Raw genomic sequence first — 16,972 nt, forward strand, 5'->3', positions numbered from 1 at the left:
TAGCCAGCCAACAAGGCGCATGAGCAATGCTTAACTGCTGGCAACATGCTGCTAGCAACATGTTGCTAATTATATAAATGACGGCGCTACAATAACGTTAAAGGCGTTTAAAAAAGTAGTAAATGAACATTTAAAACTATATATTGTTTCAATAAAAGCTTAAAAATTCCTAAGAATTAACTGAAATTATTTTGATAATTCAAAATTAGTGCGAAAAGGCAGGGGCATCAATGAATGATGCGAATAGCATCCACAAAGTTTCCCGCCAATTGCAAGCGAAACCGAAGTGTATACAAACAAACGCACACACACACACACGCATGCATATATACACAGACATGGTCTAACAACCCCGAAAAGCCACAAAGCAAACAAGGCGGCAGGCAATCAAGCAGGCGGGCTGGCAAGCGGAGAGCAAGTATGGGGGGAGCTGTCGTTTGCCTTTCGTACGGTAAAAGCGGAAAATCTGCAAAGCTGAACTGAAACCAAAAGCCGGCAAGCTGGCTGCTTCTCTACCGCCCGCCCCTACACTCTCCCTTCCAACGTAGGAGAAGGAACACACACAAATGTTATTTACACTTTGTTTTGCCGGCTTTTCTTCTGCACAACGCACGATGCCGAACAGCTCGGGCGTTCGGCAGACCCGAACAATCCGTCCGAAAGCGCCTCGTGCCTGTCAGTTGTCGGGTTCACCATTTGTCCGGCTGGTTCTTCAGTTGGCAACGGCCTAGACGCTGACACGGACGTGTTTCTCGCAATCTCTCGACTCGCGATTATCTCGCTTTCCCTAGCTGGGTCAAAAGTGTTTTTGAATTGAGGTGCCACTAAAATTGCTGAGTGTCTGTGTGTGCTTATTTTGAGTTATCATCGCGATTGCAATTAGTGCCGCAAATTTTGTGCAATGGATTGAAAAATTGCTTGGCCAAAAGAATTGAAAAATTGTAAAAAGAATTTACCTTCAAATCTAGTGGTGGAATAAGTATGTTCTTTTGAGTGTTGTGAACAACAAAACAACTAAAAAACTATTTTCGAAAAGGTAATGTTTATCATTCAAGAAATAACCTAGACCAACAATATGAAAACTGTCAAACTTTTGCTAACGTCACGCACTTTTTTACGTCCCACAAATAGTCGACACAATGAGGTATAGAAATAAAAGCGAATTCTGAGTAGTTTTTGTCGTTTTTCAAACCACAGCGTGACACAACCCGCCCATGTTAATTAGTAAAGCAAAACAGACAACAACAGCAACAAAAGAAGGCAGCAACACAGAAAATCCATCCATCATTCAATTCAACATTTTGTTTGCAGCACCAACATAAAATTGTATGTCTATATAGCATTTTTCTTTTGCCTTGCATTCGAAGCCTCAGAATATACATACGAATACATACTTGTATGTGGACGTGAATGCAACACACTGCAAAACAAATGTGCATTAATTTTAATTTTCGGAAGTGAGAGAAAAACAGCACCTAATGCACATGTGTTTTCTTCAAATAATTTTTTGTTTCGGCCCGATCAGGTCCGAGGGCTGACGCAAGTCTGTTTAGCCAGTGGGCGCGATAAACAATCAGCTCTGCTTTGATTTCAGCCAAGAGGCCATAAATATTTATGCAACTGGGCGCGCTGTATAAATATTCGTACTGAAGAAGTTGGCTGTGCAAGTGGATCGCGCGAAAACTTCTGCTCGCAATCATCATCAAAAGGTAGCCACATCAATTACGAGTATATTCCACAGTTTATCATCGGAAATTGTTTATGCAATTGCTGAAAATTTTGTTGTGACGCCTACTTGCAGCTCCCCCTCAATTAACAAGGCGCATAAAAACTTTGCCTAGGCCAATCCTTTCCATTGCAAGCCCAGCGGTGACGAGGAGAGGGAAAAAGGGTTCCATTGTTTTGATGTTATCTGCTGAGTTTGTTGTCAAGCTGGTTGCTGTTGTTGCTTATACTTTGCTTATGCATACATACAAGCATATACTACGTTATTTTGCATGTTGGCTAACAGAATAATTGACAAAACAAATCATTTATGTGGCAAAAGTTTTCAGACTCGTCCCCAGTCTGGTTAAGCGGTAAAGTACACGGCGGCAAAACACGCAACATGTTTGCTTTTAATGCAGTAACACGGGAGGGAACAGTTGAAAGGCCTGCTGAAATATAAATAAATACGAGTAGTAGTATAATAATGAGACAAAGTGAATGACAAAGTAGCAAATGGAAGGAAAATTAATGAAGACAGTGCAAAAATAAATTCATGGTAGTGTACGGCTAATTGTAGGAATTTTTAATAACTTATTTTTGAGGGATCGGGACAACACAGTTTATGCCGAAAGAATTTTTACTGAAATTAAAAGAGGATATACAAATAAAAAGCGAGTAGTTACAATTACAAAGTAATGGAAAAAGTGTAAAGAAGTCATTAGCTTTAAATCATAATTTTCTGTTTCGATTATTTGAAAGAATACGTTGCGAAACGGAACTGTTTCGATGCCAATTTTTGTGTAGTAAAGCGCATAGTGCTCCCAATTTAATATTCACTTTTAAGATCTCTTCAGATGTTGTAGTAATTGTGGTAGTTGGAATTGTAGTGAATCCATTATTATAGAGTTTTCAAATTAACTAAATTTTAATGCAAAATCCAAATCATTACTGAAGAATTGTTATGTGGGAAACCCCTTAGTCCTTAGTGATATATTATTTGCCTCTTCATTATGTTATTAGAGCAAAAATATAATATAAAAATGTACTTCAAATGTGTTGAAACAATTCAAAACAGACATTTATGATACAATTTGAAATTATAGTATACTAGAAAAAATATCGGTATCATTAAAAACTCAGTAGTTAGTCTCAAATAATATTAGTTTTGTAAAATTACGAAATGTTTCTTTTCTTGTGTAAAAGCCCAATAATATTATGTATTATTGAAAAAAAGGGTAGCAATTTTGCTTGATTGTGGAAAAGTCACGTTCCCGAGTGAAAACAAGACACAGTTTGTAAGTCAAGCCAACGCGAAAGTGCTAAAAGTGTATGTGTAAAAAAGGAGATAAAGAAGAATGAAATTGTTTTAATAATAATATTTCTCAGGATAAGACGATTTCCATTTTAAAATTAAGTAGAGAATTTATTTTCGTTGATTATAAGTTTGGTTAATGCGGACTAAGCCGTTTTCAAAATCTAGTTGATCAGACGGGCAGAAATGCTTTCTTTAACCTGATAAATGCATTTACATTAACCTAATGTTAGCTTTTTACCGTTACCGTTAGAAATGTAGAAAATATATAAATATACATACATATATATATATAGCTTAACAGAACTGAACAAATTTTAATTTCTGCAGAACTAACATTTAAGCTCTGGCTGGATATTCTATATTCAGTATTGAAACAAAAGTCCTTTAGAAAACAAACCACCGTTTTATTAATTATTTTTTATTTGACCCACCTGACCTGGAGTCCTTTTGGTAATCGATTCAATCTGATCACGATCATTAGGCGTGTATGCATGTTTCAAAGATATCATCATACGGATAACATTAAGAGAAAGTTAAATATTTTATCGCGATGTAGGGTTTTTTAAAAATCTACATCCAGGAAACCCTCTCAAATAAATAGCTCTTCCATCATTTGTCTGCCACCACATACATATACATATGTACCCCGATGTGTATGAATGTAAGTATGTGCGAATACAAATCGGAAATCAAAACAAATGTAAATGCCATTTAAGCGTAATTCAAACCTTATTATAGGCAAAAGAATAACCGCAAACCCAATCTGTGGCAACGACCATGTTTACATTGGGCTTGCGGTTACAAGCCGCACAGTCAATTGGTTGATTTGCACACACATCCATACATTGTGTGTGCTGTTTGGCTGATTGGTAGGCCGAACATGTTAACATGTTGTTAAACGCGCCCACAACGAGCAACGAAATTTTTACGGCCTGTTTTTGGTAAAAATCCCAACATTTATGGCTATTAGTTTTGGCTTATTGCTGTCGCGTCACACTTTAGTGGCGATCAATGGCGCGCTTACATGACACGTAGAGGCGGAGGTGGGGGAGAGGGAAACAAAATGTTAGTTGAAGTGTCGTCTACACTCACATTTTTATAGCCATTGCGGCAATTGTTTATTAAAATCGAATTTGCGACTTCTTGCCAACGCACGCAAGCCAAATAAAGCGCCTAATTTTATGCAGCAATTTTATTGCCCCCAGTCAATGGTTGCTAGTATAAGGCAAATAAATATCTACATGTATACGTACATATGAGTATATGTTAGGAATAGGAGGGGACTAGACTAAACAATGGCATCTGCATTGTTGTCTTACAATTTGGCAATGAACAAATAAATAAATATCTGGCATATGCTTTAAGATTAAAGTCTTGGCGCACAAAAAACTTATTGCGTTTCAAACTGGGCCAAGAACAATTTCCTAAGCGCAATCATCGGACAATGGGGCACATGTGGCGCTCTCTTGGTCTAGGAAGTGCTGACTCATGCCCAGTTCGCCAAATACTCGAACATTTCTCAAATTTGCAGCTGGGCTGTTTATTTATTTATGTGCACGCCTAATTTATATTTGGTGCTAATTACAACCACAGATGCCAAAAACCAACAGAACCGGCAATAAAATGTGTTATAATATTATTAGGCATTACAACTGCAATTGCATTGTCGTGAACATTTTCTCTTTCTTTGTTCAACCATTAGCGTATATTGCGAAAGCAAAGGAATGCCGCACTTGTATGTATCGATGTGTTGGTATGTAGAGAACGTTTACAATTGCAAATGAGAAAATGTATTGTGATTTGTGCCTCAAACAGTTGAACGAAATAATTGTGTAGAGCCCACCTGAACGTCGACCCAATAAATTGCAATCGTTTTGGGAACAGCGGCATCAAACCGCTTCAATTATATCGCTCGTATTAACTAAACAAAACAATTCGAAAGGTGCTCCAAATATGAATTTAGGCGAGGGTGGTACATAAGTTAGTACAATAAATTATTAATAGATTTCCCGCAAGCATAAATAAGAAACTTTCACAATTTAAAACTATTTTCACTAAAAGATAATGGTTAATAATTGTAAGTTATAGATGCATGGAAAACATTGTATGTTTCTTAAACCCAACTAATTTATCAATATTAATGGAGTATAAAACTGGATGCTTGTATTTGATTTTCAAAGAGTAATTTTTAAAATATATTGTCTTTTTTTATCGCATTAGTTGACAAAAAAGATATTGGAAAACAACTGAATTTTTCAGTTCAACAGACCACATTATTTTTATTAAACATATAAAAAAATGCAATTGTTTACTAATTAGTAAAGCGGAGTAATCTCTGAGTGATGAAATTAAATATATTAAATGTATAAATAAAATTGAGGGCTCGATTTAATTCATTATACAACTATTTTCAGTTATTTGCCCCACTTACCTATTTCTCGCTAGCAAAAGAAGTTGTTTTTAGTAATAGACGAAAAAATTATGTGAGTTTTTGGGAGTGTTATTGCCATTGGCAAGATAGAAGATATACAAATATTGGTGTAGATAAAAGTGCAAAAATAATGTTGCTACATCAACAATTTCTATTTGTCTGTGGGACTTGTTTCGTAAACATTCCATAATTTAAAAATCGCTCTTTCTTTGCAAGATTTTCGAACTTTAAGAAAACATATTAAATATTTCGTGGCCAAATGGCAAAATACTATACTAGTTCGTGAGAATTACAGAAATGCTCTCTGAAGGTATCAAATGTAATGGGGAAAAAATTAGTAAACTTCTCAACTTCGGGATATTAGGTATCCTAAGTTTTAAAAGGACTACCAAATTCTATGCCAAGGGAAAAATCCGTGCTTTAACTATATTGTTGAAGTCTCGAAAATCTGCCCTATCGTCGTTTCAATCCTGTTTCTCTTTTAATTTTACGAGTACATATATGAACGACTTTAAATCAATATGCTCTACATCTAAAAGATTCTCTCTCTCTCTCTCTCTCTCTGTTATATTTTATTGATGTCCAAGTCTCATTTTCTTTAATTTAAAAATCGAGTTCTAGTTTTGGTAAAAAGAGCTTCTTGGGCTTGATGAATCTGGGTTGGACTTGATGAAAAAATATTTAATTAAATTTCGTGCTTCAAAGTAATAGGGTACATAATTTTGAAACCATTATAGAGCCTAAATTGTCAAGCGCTTTATGGCATGAAATCGAGGAAGAGAAATCAACTTATTTGCGTAGTATACAAGTAGAACGTATTTCTAATATAACCAGTACAATATTTGAAATGAAAAATATGCCTTATTGCTTGAGGTAGAAGGTAAGATTCATTATACGACCCTCTGAGAATATGAATGCAGTTAAATCAAAATGCATATGCAGGTATGTTTATAGAGCTGCCGGGCAGTGGTTGGCTGTGAAAAATATCGGCCTGATGGAAAATTCAAAGCAAACGTGTATCTAGCAAACGAGCGAGCGATTTGGACCACCTTGCAACTACTGGTGCATTTACATTTGAAGGTGTTGAGCTACTGCGGCTAATTTATGGGGTGTGTGGGTGTGGGCATGTGAATAATTGCAAGGTGCAATGTGAGCTAAACAAGATGGCGGTGGCAGGTGGCATCCACGGAAGCTACAACAAGGTCGTTTGAGCACACCAATCGTTCGTGATGCTCATGCTCTAGTTAACAGGCGATGGCAAATATTTTCAATTCGATGACAAATGAGCCATGTTCAATTAAAGTGAAAATACAGGTGATTGCATGTGGATGTCACTGCTGCAGTCGTTACTTTCGTTTGTAAGGCTTCCTAGCTACTATTTTGCATACTTTTGTGGGCTACATTTTTGCAGCTGCTTCGCTGACTACATTTTAATCACCAGGTGTGTGTGGTTTTCTTTCTCTCTCTCTATCTTTATCTTTATTTCCTTTGTAATCAAAGCTCAGCATGTGGTACAATGTGTTAGACGTGGTGTTAAATATTCCTTTTTTGGTCTAGCCGCCTATATGTTAGAGTGTCGCACTTTATTTATAAATACTAGTATACTAATATCTTAGAAATCTTACGTATTTCGAATTCAGGACACCACTGAATATTTGGCGAGGAAATTGTTTCTCAATTTATTTTAATTGCTAATTAATATTTAAAGTATGCTTTTTTATGTTTTTCCTTTTACTGAATACGCTTAAAGGGATTATTTCCATGCTATAAAAATCTGTGAATATGTTTATAGTTTGATTTTTAATCTGGGACTGTAATCATTATAAGTGTTATTATAAAAATTACAAAATAATCATAATTAATTAATAAAATTAATTTTAAATGTTAAGTCCCCACGAAAAAGACAAAATTACAGATTGAATTTTATTAAAATAAAACTCAAAGAATAGTCATTATTTTATGTGTTTTATTTTTTTGCTCAAAAATAATGATTATTTATTAAAATTTTAAATACTGGTGAATGTGCAAAAAATCGATATTGATAAACTCCTCGCTTTCTCAAAGTTACTGAATGAATTTTTCGTTAAAACAAATCATTATTTGCAGTCTTTGTTTTTAACAAAATACACGACGGAAATCAGAAGCCAATTGGTCACCAAACAGGCAGTCAGTGTAAAAGTTATTTGTTCCCAATATTGCGTTTACTTTCTGTTTAATGATTTTTCCACACCCATTTGGTAATCGGAAACAGAATATTTGAGATGTTTTTTCAATATGAACTCTTCATTCCGTATTTACATTTTATAATATGAGTCCAGAGGCTATCTCAGATTCAACTTCTGCACTAATCAAGAGGAGAGCGAGCGTGTTTATATGTGAAATTGAACATAATACAGCTTTATAATAAATCGAGCTAAAAGTGTGGCTGGAGTGCTCGTTGTGCTGAAGAAAGCTTTTCATGATACCCTTTTTATTCCATTTCTGCCTTGGCATTGACTCGCATTACTAGGTTCTTTTTCACATTTTGATGACTCGCCCATAGTAGTTTTTGTTATGATTTCTGTAGCTTACGTGATTCGTTGGAAGTGCCATGGATTTGCCTGATTTGTTTTTATTGATTTGAAGCACTTGGCGTGGCATGAAATAAGAAAGAAAGGAGAGAAGGAGACAATTAGCAACTTAATGTTGTGCTATAAATTCAACGCTGACATTTCATGTCAAGGCTTCAATTCTGTGCAGCAAATCGATTGATAAATTAATCACAATAAGGCCTTGAGAGTGCATAATAAATATTTATACACTGTTCGCTATAAGCGATTGGCATGTCTAAGTATTTTTCAATTTCAACTGCAATTTAAACGTCCATCAATAACGCGGCCATGCTCTGCGCCTTCTGAGCCATTGGTGCCGCAATGGGAAGTGGGGCAGGGATTGCGGAATCGCAACAAAACGTTAAAGCACAGATTAAATTTGTATTTGTTGTGGGCCATATTTCATGCGAGTCCCACTATGCCTTGAGCAGGAAAGAATTGGAGGAGTTGGCGGAGATTGCGGAGTTGCCGGCAGAAATGAACTTGCTCAGCGACAACGAAGCCACTTAAGCCCCAGTCAGGAGCGGGCGCGCGACTGAGTGACAAATGAAGACTGACATTTACAAAACAGTTGAAAAACAAAACGAAATTATACAACTTGAAGCGACAGTCGAGCTGAGTTTTTAAAAGCAACTTGTTGTCGTCATCTCGTCTCATTGTCATAAAGCTGCACGCTTTTTTGTATTCTGCAGTTTTAGCCTTCAGCATCAGATGCCGTGTACTTATGTGTGTGAGTGTGTATTGTGTGTGTGTGTGCGTGTGTGTACGTGGCAGGATTCAGCTTGAATATATAGTACGTGAAAGATTTAAAATAAAACCACTTAGCGGCAGTTCAGCGCGCATATTTCTAACAATCGCCAAAGCTGTGCTCCACAATGTGATAAAGTGTCTCTGGAGTGATGCCAGGAAGTGTATATTCGCAAGTGTGTGTGAATTTTGTGTTAAAATTTTGTGTCAAATGCAGCTACTCAACCACATAACAACTGATCACACTCATTCATTGAAAGTGCTGTCGAGTTCTTCTCTGTTTCGGTAAAATATCGTGTATTTGAAATATTTTTATCAACAATTTTAATATTATTGTTTTTGATTTCAAGGACTAAATACTTGGCCGATTATGCAGATAAATAACAGATTTGTGTACAATTATTTATTACACAATTTTGAAAGCAACATTAGGGCCAATTTTCGTGTGAAAAAACTGTTAATATGATGTTATGATTATTGGCGAGGAACGTAGGCTCCTTTGGCTTCAAAACTTTTCTGCTCCATGTAGAGCAACAGAAAATTAATTTCCATTTATCTTGTCTTTTAGGTTTTGATTTTAAATTATGTTCAACTCTCAACGGAGCTTACTCTCCCTGTTCTCTAAAAAAACGGTCTTATATGAATCGCTGTGAATAGCGGCATATCTTGTCGACTGGCAATCAAATTTTTTCCCATCTTAAGTAATCTAATTGGTAAATAATAAAAATTAAGTTTTTCTCTACTACTTAGATCTATGATAGCTAAATTTTATATGTATAAAAATATACTACTTGTAAATTATGGCTTAGTAAATTATTTTGCTTTGATAAAAGTTCGAACCGAAACTGAACCTGCAAAATGCTTTAGTTCATGATACGGGTGTTCTAAAAAAGTATAATGTCAGTTCTGCTTAAGGTTATGGCTCTTAATTTCAATCTGTTATTTTCAGTGAGCAGTTACAGTTTCGGGTTGCTTCCCTGCTATTGAAATATATTTTAGAAATACATTTTTATGTAGATTAGCCCAAGGGCGTACGCAGGGGGGGGGGGGGGCGTTGCCTCCCCCTAGAAACAATTTTTCCATATAAAGTCGACCACACGTTGATTATTATGACGCACTATTTCGCCTTAAGATGGATCTGCGTTGGATTTGTTGAAGTTTTTTCATCGACCATATGCATAAATTATTTTTTAAATGCATCGGGCATTATTTAATCAAAATTTTAATTTTTTATTTTAATTTTAATTTGGTTTTTCTGCTTATCTGTGTTGCAAAATTTACAATTTACTTAAGTTTCGTCACAACTAAATCTGTACATTTCTAAAAGGGTAACAAATGGTTAAAATGGTTGCATTCAAGCTTAGTGTTAGTATTTTTTGTATATTTTTTTAGCTTTTCCTTTAGCCGGCACAACATTTAAAACGCGCTAAAAACGTTGTTCTGAAATCAAGGGGACCTTTACTTGAAAGATAGTTTGTTCATGCAATCTTCAAATCTAAAAACATAGTACATCTACGCAATCGTACGTTTTGTTTAATTAAATAGAGCAATTGGCAAATCACCTTCAAATGTCAATCAAGCTAAATTGTGTTTACCATGAAATTAAATACAATTGTTTAGGTTTAAGTTCCGTCACAAAATTTATTGTACTCTTCTAGTATTAATGATCATTATTCCACTAACCTGAATATACGTTCTCCCAAGAACTTTGGCTAATTGTGAGTATATGTTTCCACACGATGACGTCGCATTTGGCTTATAAGCTTAACATTACCAATAAAACAGAAAATTAAGAAAATGTATATAAAAACTGAATGATAGAAACGACAAATAGTTCATTTTGAATATTTTAGCATCAAGAAAGCAAATAATTCAAATTCAAAACATCAAAGCCATTTAAACAGCTACACCTACAGAGTAATTACAAATAAAATGGAAAATGTGATTTTCTTTACATTTTTGAAAGAGACAAATAGCAAAAGGGTTTCTGGGAACTATATCAATCGTTAGGCCTGCCTGTTTTAGATAATCACAATTAAATTTGGAGCACCGCAACGTTTTTTTTTTTAGCAATTATCTTCAAAGCAATTAATGTAAACTTTAATCTACTTGTATGGTTGTGTGTTTATAGAACATATTCTTTGATTTTTTTAAAAGAAAAAGTATATGTCTAAATACCTAACTAACATTCTTAGAGCATTTTGCTGCAATGTTTTTGTTAATGCCTGAGCATTAATTTAAACAATTAATGTCAAGCTGTGCGTCGTTGGAATAAATAAACACTGCCATTCATGCTTAGACAGCAATCAAACGCATTTCATTTTGGCAAGTGTGCGATGGATTTTGTTTTAATTTAAACATAAATAAAGCATAGAAATGCCAAGTGTGCGCTGGTTAAATATGTATTTATAAACAAGCAAACAACAGAGCTACAACAACAGCAGCAGCAACAAGAACAAATTAAACAAAAATCACAGCTAGAAATAGCAGCCAAACTTTGTACGTGTATGTCTAGAAAATATTATAGTTGTTTTACATACAGCTCTGGTTGTTGTTATTGTTGTACCGATCTACCTGCAGTTTAACTGGTGGCTCGTCTTCGTCATAGTCATAGTCATGGGCCGCGGCCTGTCCGTTTCAATAGACTTTATTTTTATTTTTATTTTTAGCGCAATTTTCATTATTGACTCAAAAAAAGCTGACAGTTGGACATGTAATTGTGTTTAATTGAAAATGAAAAGCACACATACATGCACACGTGCATATACACATTCATACGTATATTCACACCTGACCAGATATGCAGAGAGATATGGTATGCACGTATGTATGTATGAATGACATTCCTAGTCATATTCTCATTCAGGCAGTCGACAGTCGGCAGTTGCCAACTTTGGGCACATCTCGACAGTCTCGCCGGAAATTTCAACGTGCTGAAGTTGTCAGCAAGCAACAAGTTGGCGGCGCAACAAAATGGCGGAAACGTGTCGCTGGCGCTGTCACCATTGCATGTGTATATAATCGTATGTATGCATATGTCTGTGTGTGTGTGTGTGTGTGTGTACTCGTATGTGTGAGATATGCAAAATGCAGGCGACACTTGAATCAAATGCATCAGACCGACATGGTTGATTGCCATTGCCGGACGCCTCTACCAACGGCGTCGTGTCGATGCCGTTGCGCGCAAAATTTATGAATTGAAATAAATTTTAAACTTTTTTATTGCTTTGCGAGTTTTTCAAAGCAATGACAACGCTGCTCGCTTCCTAATTGTGGCAAACTTTTGCAGCATGCCCCATTCACTGCCTGAAATGTTGCCTATGCTTGCCTGCGTGTGCCTTAGAGATGAAACTCTAGTTTTGTTTATCTAAAGATGTCTTTTCTTTGGAAACAAACCGCTCTAAAGACTTAGTTTTGGCTTATTAACTGCATGAAAATGTTTATTCAAGGAGTAGGTGATAATAAAATTAAAAAGATAAAATTATTGTTGTCATTGGAAATTTGAGTATTTTTTACGTACGCTTGCTCTTTTTCGTCGTATAAAATCTGAAAAATATAATGTATTTGTAAACTAATTGATTGCCTGTTGCGAGTTTTAATAAACCATTCAAAGCTGACTTACGTTTCAGTTTGTAGATAATTTGTTTTTTTTTTGATTGTTTGTTTGTTTGTTTATTAATTCCTAGTACGACAAGAAGATTTCTTATAAATTAATGTACTAGTCACAAAAATTTAAAACTTGACAAACATTAGTTATCGGCACATTGAAAACTAAAAAAATTTAAACGTCTTGTAAGAAAATCGTTTCTAAGTACAATAATATTTAATACAGCCCAAAATATTGACGGTCTGATAGTTATGCTAGGAAAGTTCCCAATAATATTGTTAGTATGCTTTTCATTAGCAATCCATAAACAAATTAGTAGAATCTTCAATTTAATTGTATTACTTTTTAATTTTTTGTGTGTTATGTATAGACTTTTAAAGATGTTTAGAAAATGTTAGTTACCAAAGTATTACACTAATTATTATTATTAATTATTACTAACGTTATTTGTTGGCACATTTTTTGAAATTCCTTTCTGAATGATTGCGAAATACACAGAATTTAATTATTAATGGTAAATTTCTTTCCTTTGTTCGATATACAATTCACTTTTCCTAATGTGCTGTTGGCAAGCTCACATCACTAGCATATGAGCCCATTTGTCTGTCTGCCTGCTTGCCTCATATCCTGCCAAGCACGGCTCAGTTGTCCTGCCTGTGTCTGCTTTGCCGACTGCATTGTCGTTGTCCCTGTTCATTGACTTTGGCAGCGACAGCCACTTTTGCCACACGCACACATTCCCGTGCACCACAACATACGCACCTCTATTTGTAGTCTGTGTGTGTTACTTTGTTTTTAATACACTCACCAGCCCGTTGCATCGATCGTCTGCACAAACAAGCCGTCGACTGCAGCGACAACGACAACTACAACCACAATGCCATCTTCATCATCGTCATGCTGTTGAGGTTCATTACTCTAGCGCATCCTGCTGCCTGGACGTTGGCTATTGCAGCTCATATTTTGCCAATGCCAACAAAAAAAAAAAGAGAAGAAAAGGAACTTATGTTGTCGCCTGTTGTTTTGGTGTACCAGCGCATGCCGCATATTCCTTGTCCCCGTCCAGAGCCATGATACGAGTTCTGACGACGATTATCAATAACGGGACTGGCCATACTGGCTCGGCTTCTAACGGATATTAACTGGGCTCAATGCCAGCCTTCATTGTTGTCCATTGTTTGCGCACACTTTCAACTTGTTGCACGGGCGGCAATCGAATGGGGCACATGTCAGGAATTGAGAGAGATTGTTTTTTAAAGATTTTCTGGAGGGTATCTAGGTTGTTACTTACAAGTACTCCGATATCCATATCCCTAACCATTTCAGTAAAACGTTTTGAATGGATTTATGTATGATTTTTTGGAGTTCGATTATTTCTAATTTGATATTCGTTTAAAAGAAGTAACTATCATAAAATTGTATGGAATAATAAATCTTACATATTTCTATGAAGCCATAAGTTATTATAGAATATGTAACAATAATGCAATTTCTTTATAATTTAGACGTTAAAGATTAATAAGAAAAGAACAACTTTACTAAATCGCAGAATTTACATACAAATTATACACAAGGACACTATAGATTAGTTATTTTATAATACGAATTATTTATGCTAACACCTAATATAGATAGTGCATAATTTAGTCTTAATTGGGAGCGGGCTTCGATAACAGTTTTATTTATCATATTTGGATTTTATTTCGCTATTTTTCTGTTTGTTTTATAAGTATTTTGTGTTCTAAGTAAATACTATACGTTTTATTCGAATCATAAAATATAAAAGATGATGCAAATCCCACGAAAACTATGTCTTTAGGTTAAGGGCTAGTATTGCCTAAGATCAAGAAACAATTCACACAAATAGCCTTTCAATAGTTTTCCCTGCAATTACTGCCCGTTAGTGCTTTTGTCAATGTAATATCTGCCGAAGCTCTGCCCTCAGCTGTTGTCGTTGCTGCTGTTTTGGGTCAACTTTTTCCTGCACACATGCTCACACACTGACACGTATAGACACAGACACACATAGGCATAATTGCGATGTATACATAAGGAGGTTTAATTGATCAATTTTTTATATTTTTTTTATAGTCTTAATTTTCTATAATCCTCACCTCACTTTAGCTATTCCACTTAATAATTATCAAAACCCATGTGGGTACAATGTTTTTCCTATACATGCCTAATATAATTTTAAATACTAGAAGGACAAATTGTGAAATTCCTGCAATAGGAATTTCCCATGATGTCTCGTTATAGAAATGGTCATCTCTTAGCACCAAATTCTGAGGATTTATTTAAATCGATTTATGTATGTACAAGTATATACATATAGTATACTTGTAGCTGAAATAATACATAAAAAGGCTATAGGAGAGAAGCAGCAGGCACAACTTTCGTGTTCTACTCATTATATCTTGTATAATTTATTTTAAATTATTTACTTACAATTCTTAGAGTTCCCATATTACTCTTCTGATTCAATTGTATACAGTCCTTATTTATAAGTCATTTATATTAATAACACAACTTCAAATTATACATTGATGTAGGAACTGAACTGAAAGACATTATTTTGCTCAAAATGAACTAACTAAGTTGAGTGTGTTGTGTATCTTTAAAATATCTGATCGGCAATTTTGAAGAACTGCGTACTATTTAAAATACTATTCTTAATAATATAAATTGAAACATAAGTAAATACCTGTTTTTAATCATAGATTTGCTGATCAGAGAGCTGTGACTTTATTGTAAGTTAAGGCTCAAGGCAAGACTCTTTCCGTCCGCCCTCGGAAATGGTCTCACACTTGCGTACACTTTGTTTATGTCTTAAATGCCACGATAAACATTTCTATGGCATCTTCGTTTCATCGATTTAACGTTAAATTGTTATTACCATAGTTGAGGGCGTTCTGCTGCACAACAAGACGTCCCCAAAGCCAAAGACAGCCTTCAGAGGCAACCCTTTTCACACATGGGCAGGAACTGGAAGAAGACCTGGCAGGCGTCTGCTGTATGTTGGTCTGTTCAGGAGTATGTCGACGAGCATATGTTGGCGAATATGTAATCTACATGCCCTCCCCTCACTAGGTTCACCCACCCGCAATCACTCTCCACACCAACATGTAATAATTTGCAAGACGGGCGAACGGGAAGTTTTTGTTGAAAATTGTGTGTTGAATGTAGAAACAAGTAGCCAGCCAAAGACCAGAGAGACGTTGTCCTATCCAACCAACCATGTCATATCCTGTTGACGTCGCTGACAGACGCGTACTGTTCAGGTAGCTTGGCGTCTGCTCTCTGGGGCGGAAGTGTGAAATATTTTTAGCGCACTTTGCCTTTGGCCTTTGGCCTCGCCTTTGCCCTCACATCACCTTCGCTCGTCAGTGGAATTTGGCAGCGTAGCGTATTTTATTGGCATTTTGTAGAAAAATTTGTGGCTCGCTACGAAAATACCATGAATTGTACTCATACACATTCACACACACATTCACACACATGAGCGTATATATACGCACACACTTGGGCAGAGAAATTTCGTATTAAATTGTTTGGCTGCCAAAAATTGTTCGCTGGAACTGTGAATTAAGCTGAAAAACTTGCGGACTGGCGGCACAATCGTGCGTAATTGATTTACCGAAAATGCTAAACGAATGAATGCCGGCAAATTAATATGCAATTTGTTGCAGCAGACCTCCTCCACCTCCACCTCCACCCCCGGCGATCATCACAGAAGCTATTACTGGTGCTTTGCATTTTCGAATGTGTTGCATAAATTTGCAAGAGCAGAGATTTTTGGCAATAATTATCCGACAGTTGTCACTGAATTTGCATTGACAGCACTTTTGGGCATTACTCGCAGTGCTGGAATTCACATTGGGGGCGTACACGGGGGAGTTGGCAGGCAGAGGTATGGAGGCAACATCAAAGCGGAAATTCCACGCCTGTCAGCGCCAGTTCAATCAACACCATCTTCATTATCTGTGCGCTTTGCCGCCAAAGGTGCATGTAAATGGTTTAAATAAAAATGTTGCAACAATTTCAATTTGGCTAATTAAATTGGGCAAGAAAATGTAGCCTGCAAAAGTGTCGACTGTAAAAATGCAGGCGGGTGGCGAATCGCTCGGACGGACAATGCCACACTTGATTATTTTGCATGTGGCCCTCGGTTGGGTCTCCTTCCTCGTCTCGCCTCGTTTGGCGACATGAAGCCTGCCTCTTGTCTGTTGTCTGTTGTCTGCTGCAGCTGCGGCTGTTTGCTCTGTTTATTGTAGTTGTAGCTGTGGACGCTCTGAAATTTGGGTCAATTATGCGATTTGTCGCGTCACAGACAAACGGCCGGGTGGTCGGACAGACCCCCCATCCAAAGCACATCCATCAGTCGCAACGCACATGTCACTGGCATTGAATTGTGCGCCTACTGCGCGAGTGTGAGTGTGCGTGTGCGTGTGCCTGAGTGTTGTAGGTGAGGCTGCACCACCGTGTTACCCTGATTGACGGAAGGAGGTGGGGGTGGTCCCTCCCCTTCTCACACAGCAGGTTGTTCTGCGTAATTATTTGTCAAATTCACACAA

At 36.4% G+C, this 16,972-nt stretch overlaps 1 protein-coding gene across 1 annotated transcript in view; it reads left to right on the forward strand.

Moving 5' to 3' along the window:
• Positions 1–944: 944 nt before the first annotated feature.
• The window catches only part of LOC115628258 (probable serine/threonine-protein kinase yakA), a 46,319-nt gene continuing 30,291 nt past the window's right edge, over positions 945–16,972 (forward strand). Inside the window, exon 1 of the mRNA XM_030524276.1 lies at positions 945–1,036. The gene's annotated coding sequence lies outside the window, so the exon portion shown is untranslated. The remainder of the gene's footprint in view (positions 1,037–16,972) is intronic.

Source organism: Scaptodrosophila lebanonensis, unplaced genomic scaffold, assembly GCF_003285725.1.
Source record: "Scaptodrosophila lebanonensis strain 11010-0011.00,11010-0021.00 unplaced genomic scaffold, SlebRS2 tig00000113-arrow-arrow-pilon, whole genome shotgun sequence".
Taxonomy (NCBI): domain Eukaryota; kingdom Metazoa; phylum Arthropoda; class Insecta; order Diptera; family Drosophilidae; genus Scaptodrosophila; species Scaptodrosophila lebanonensis.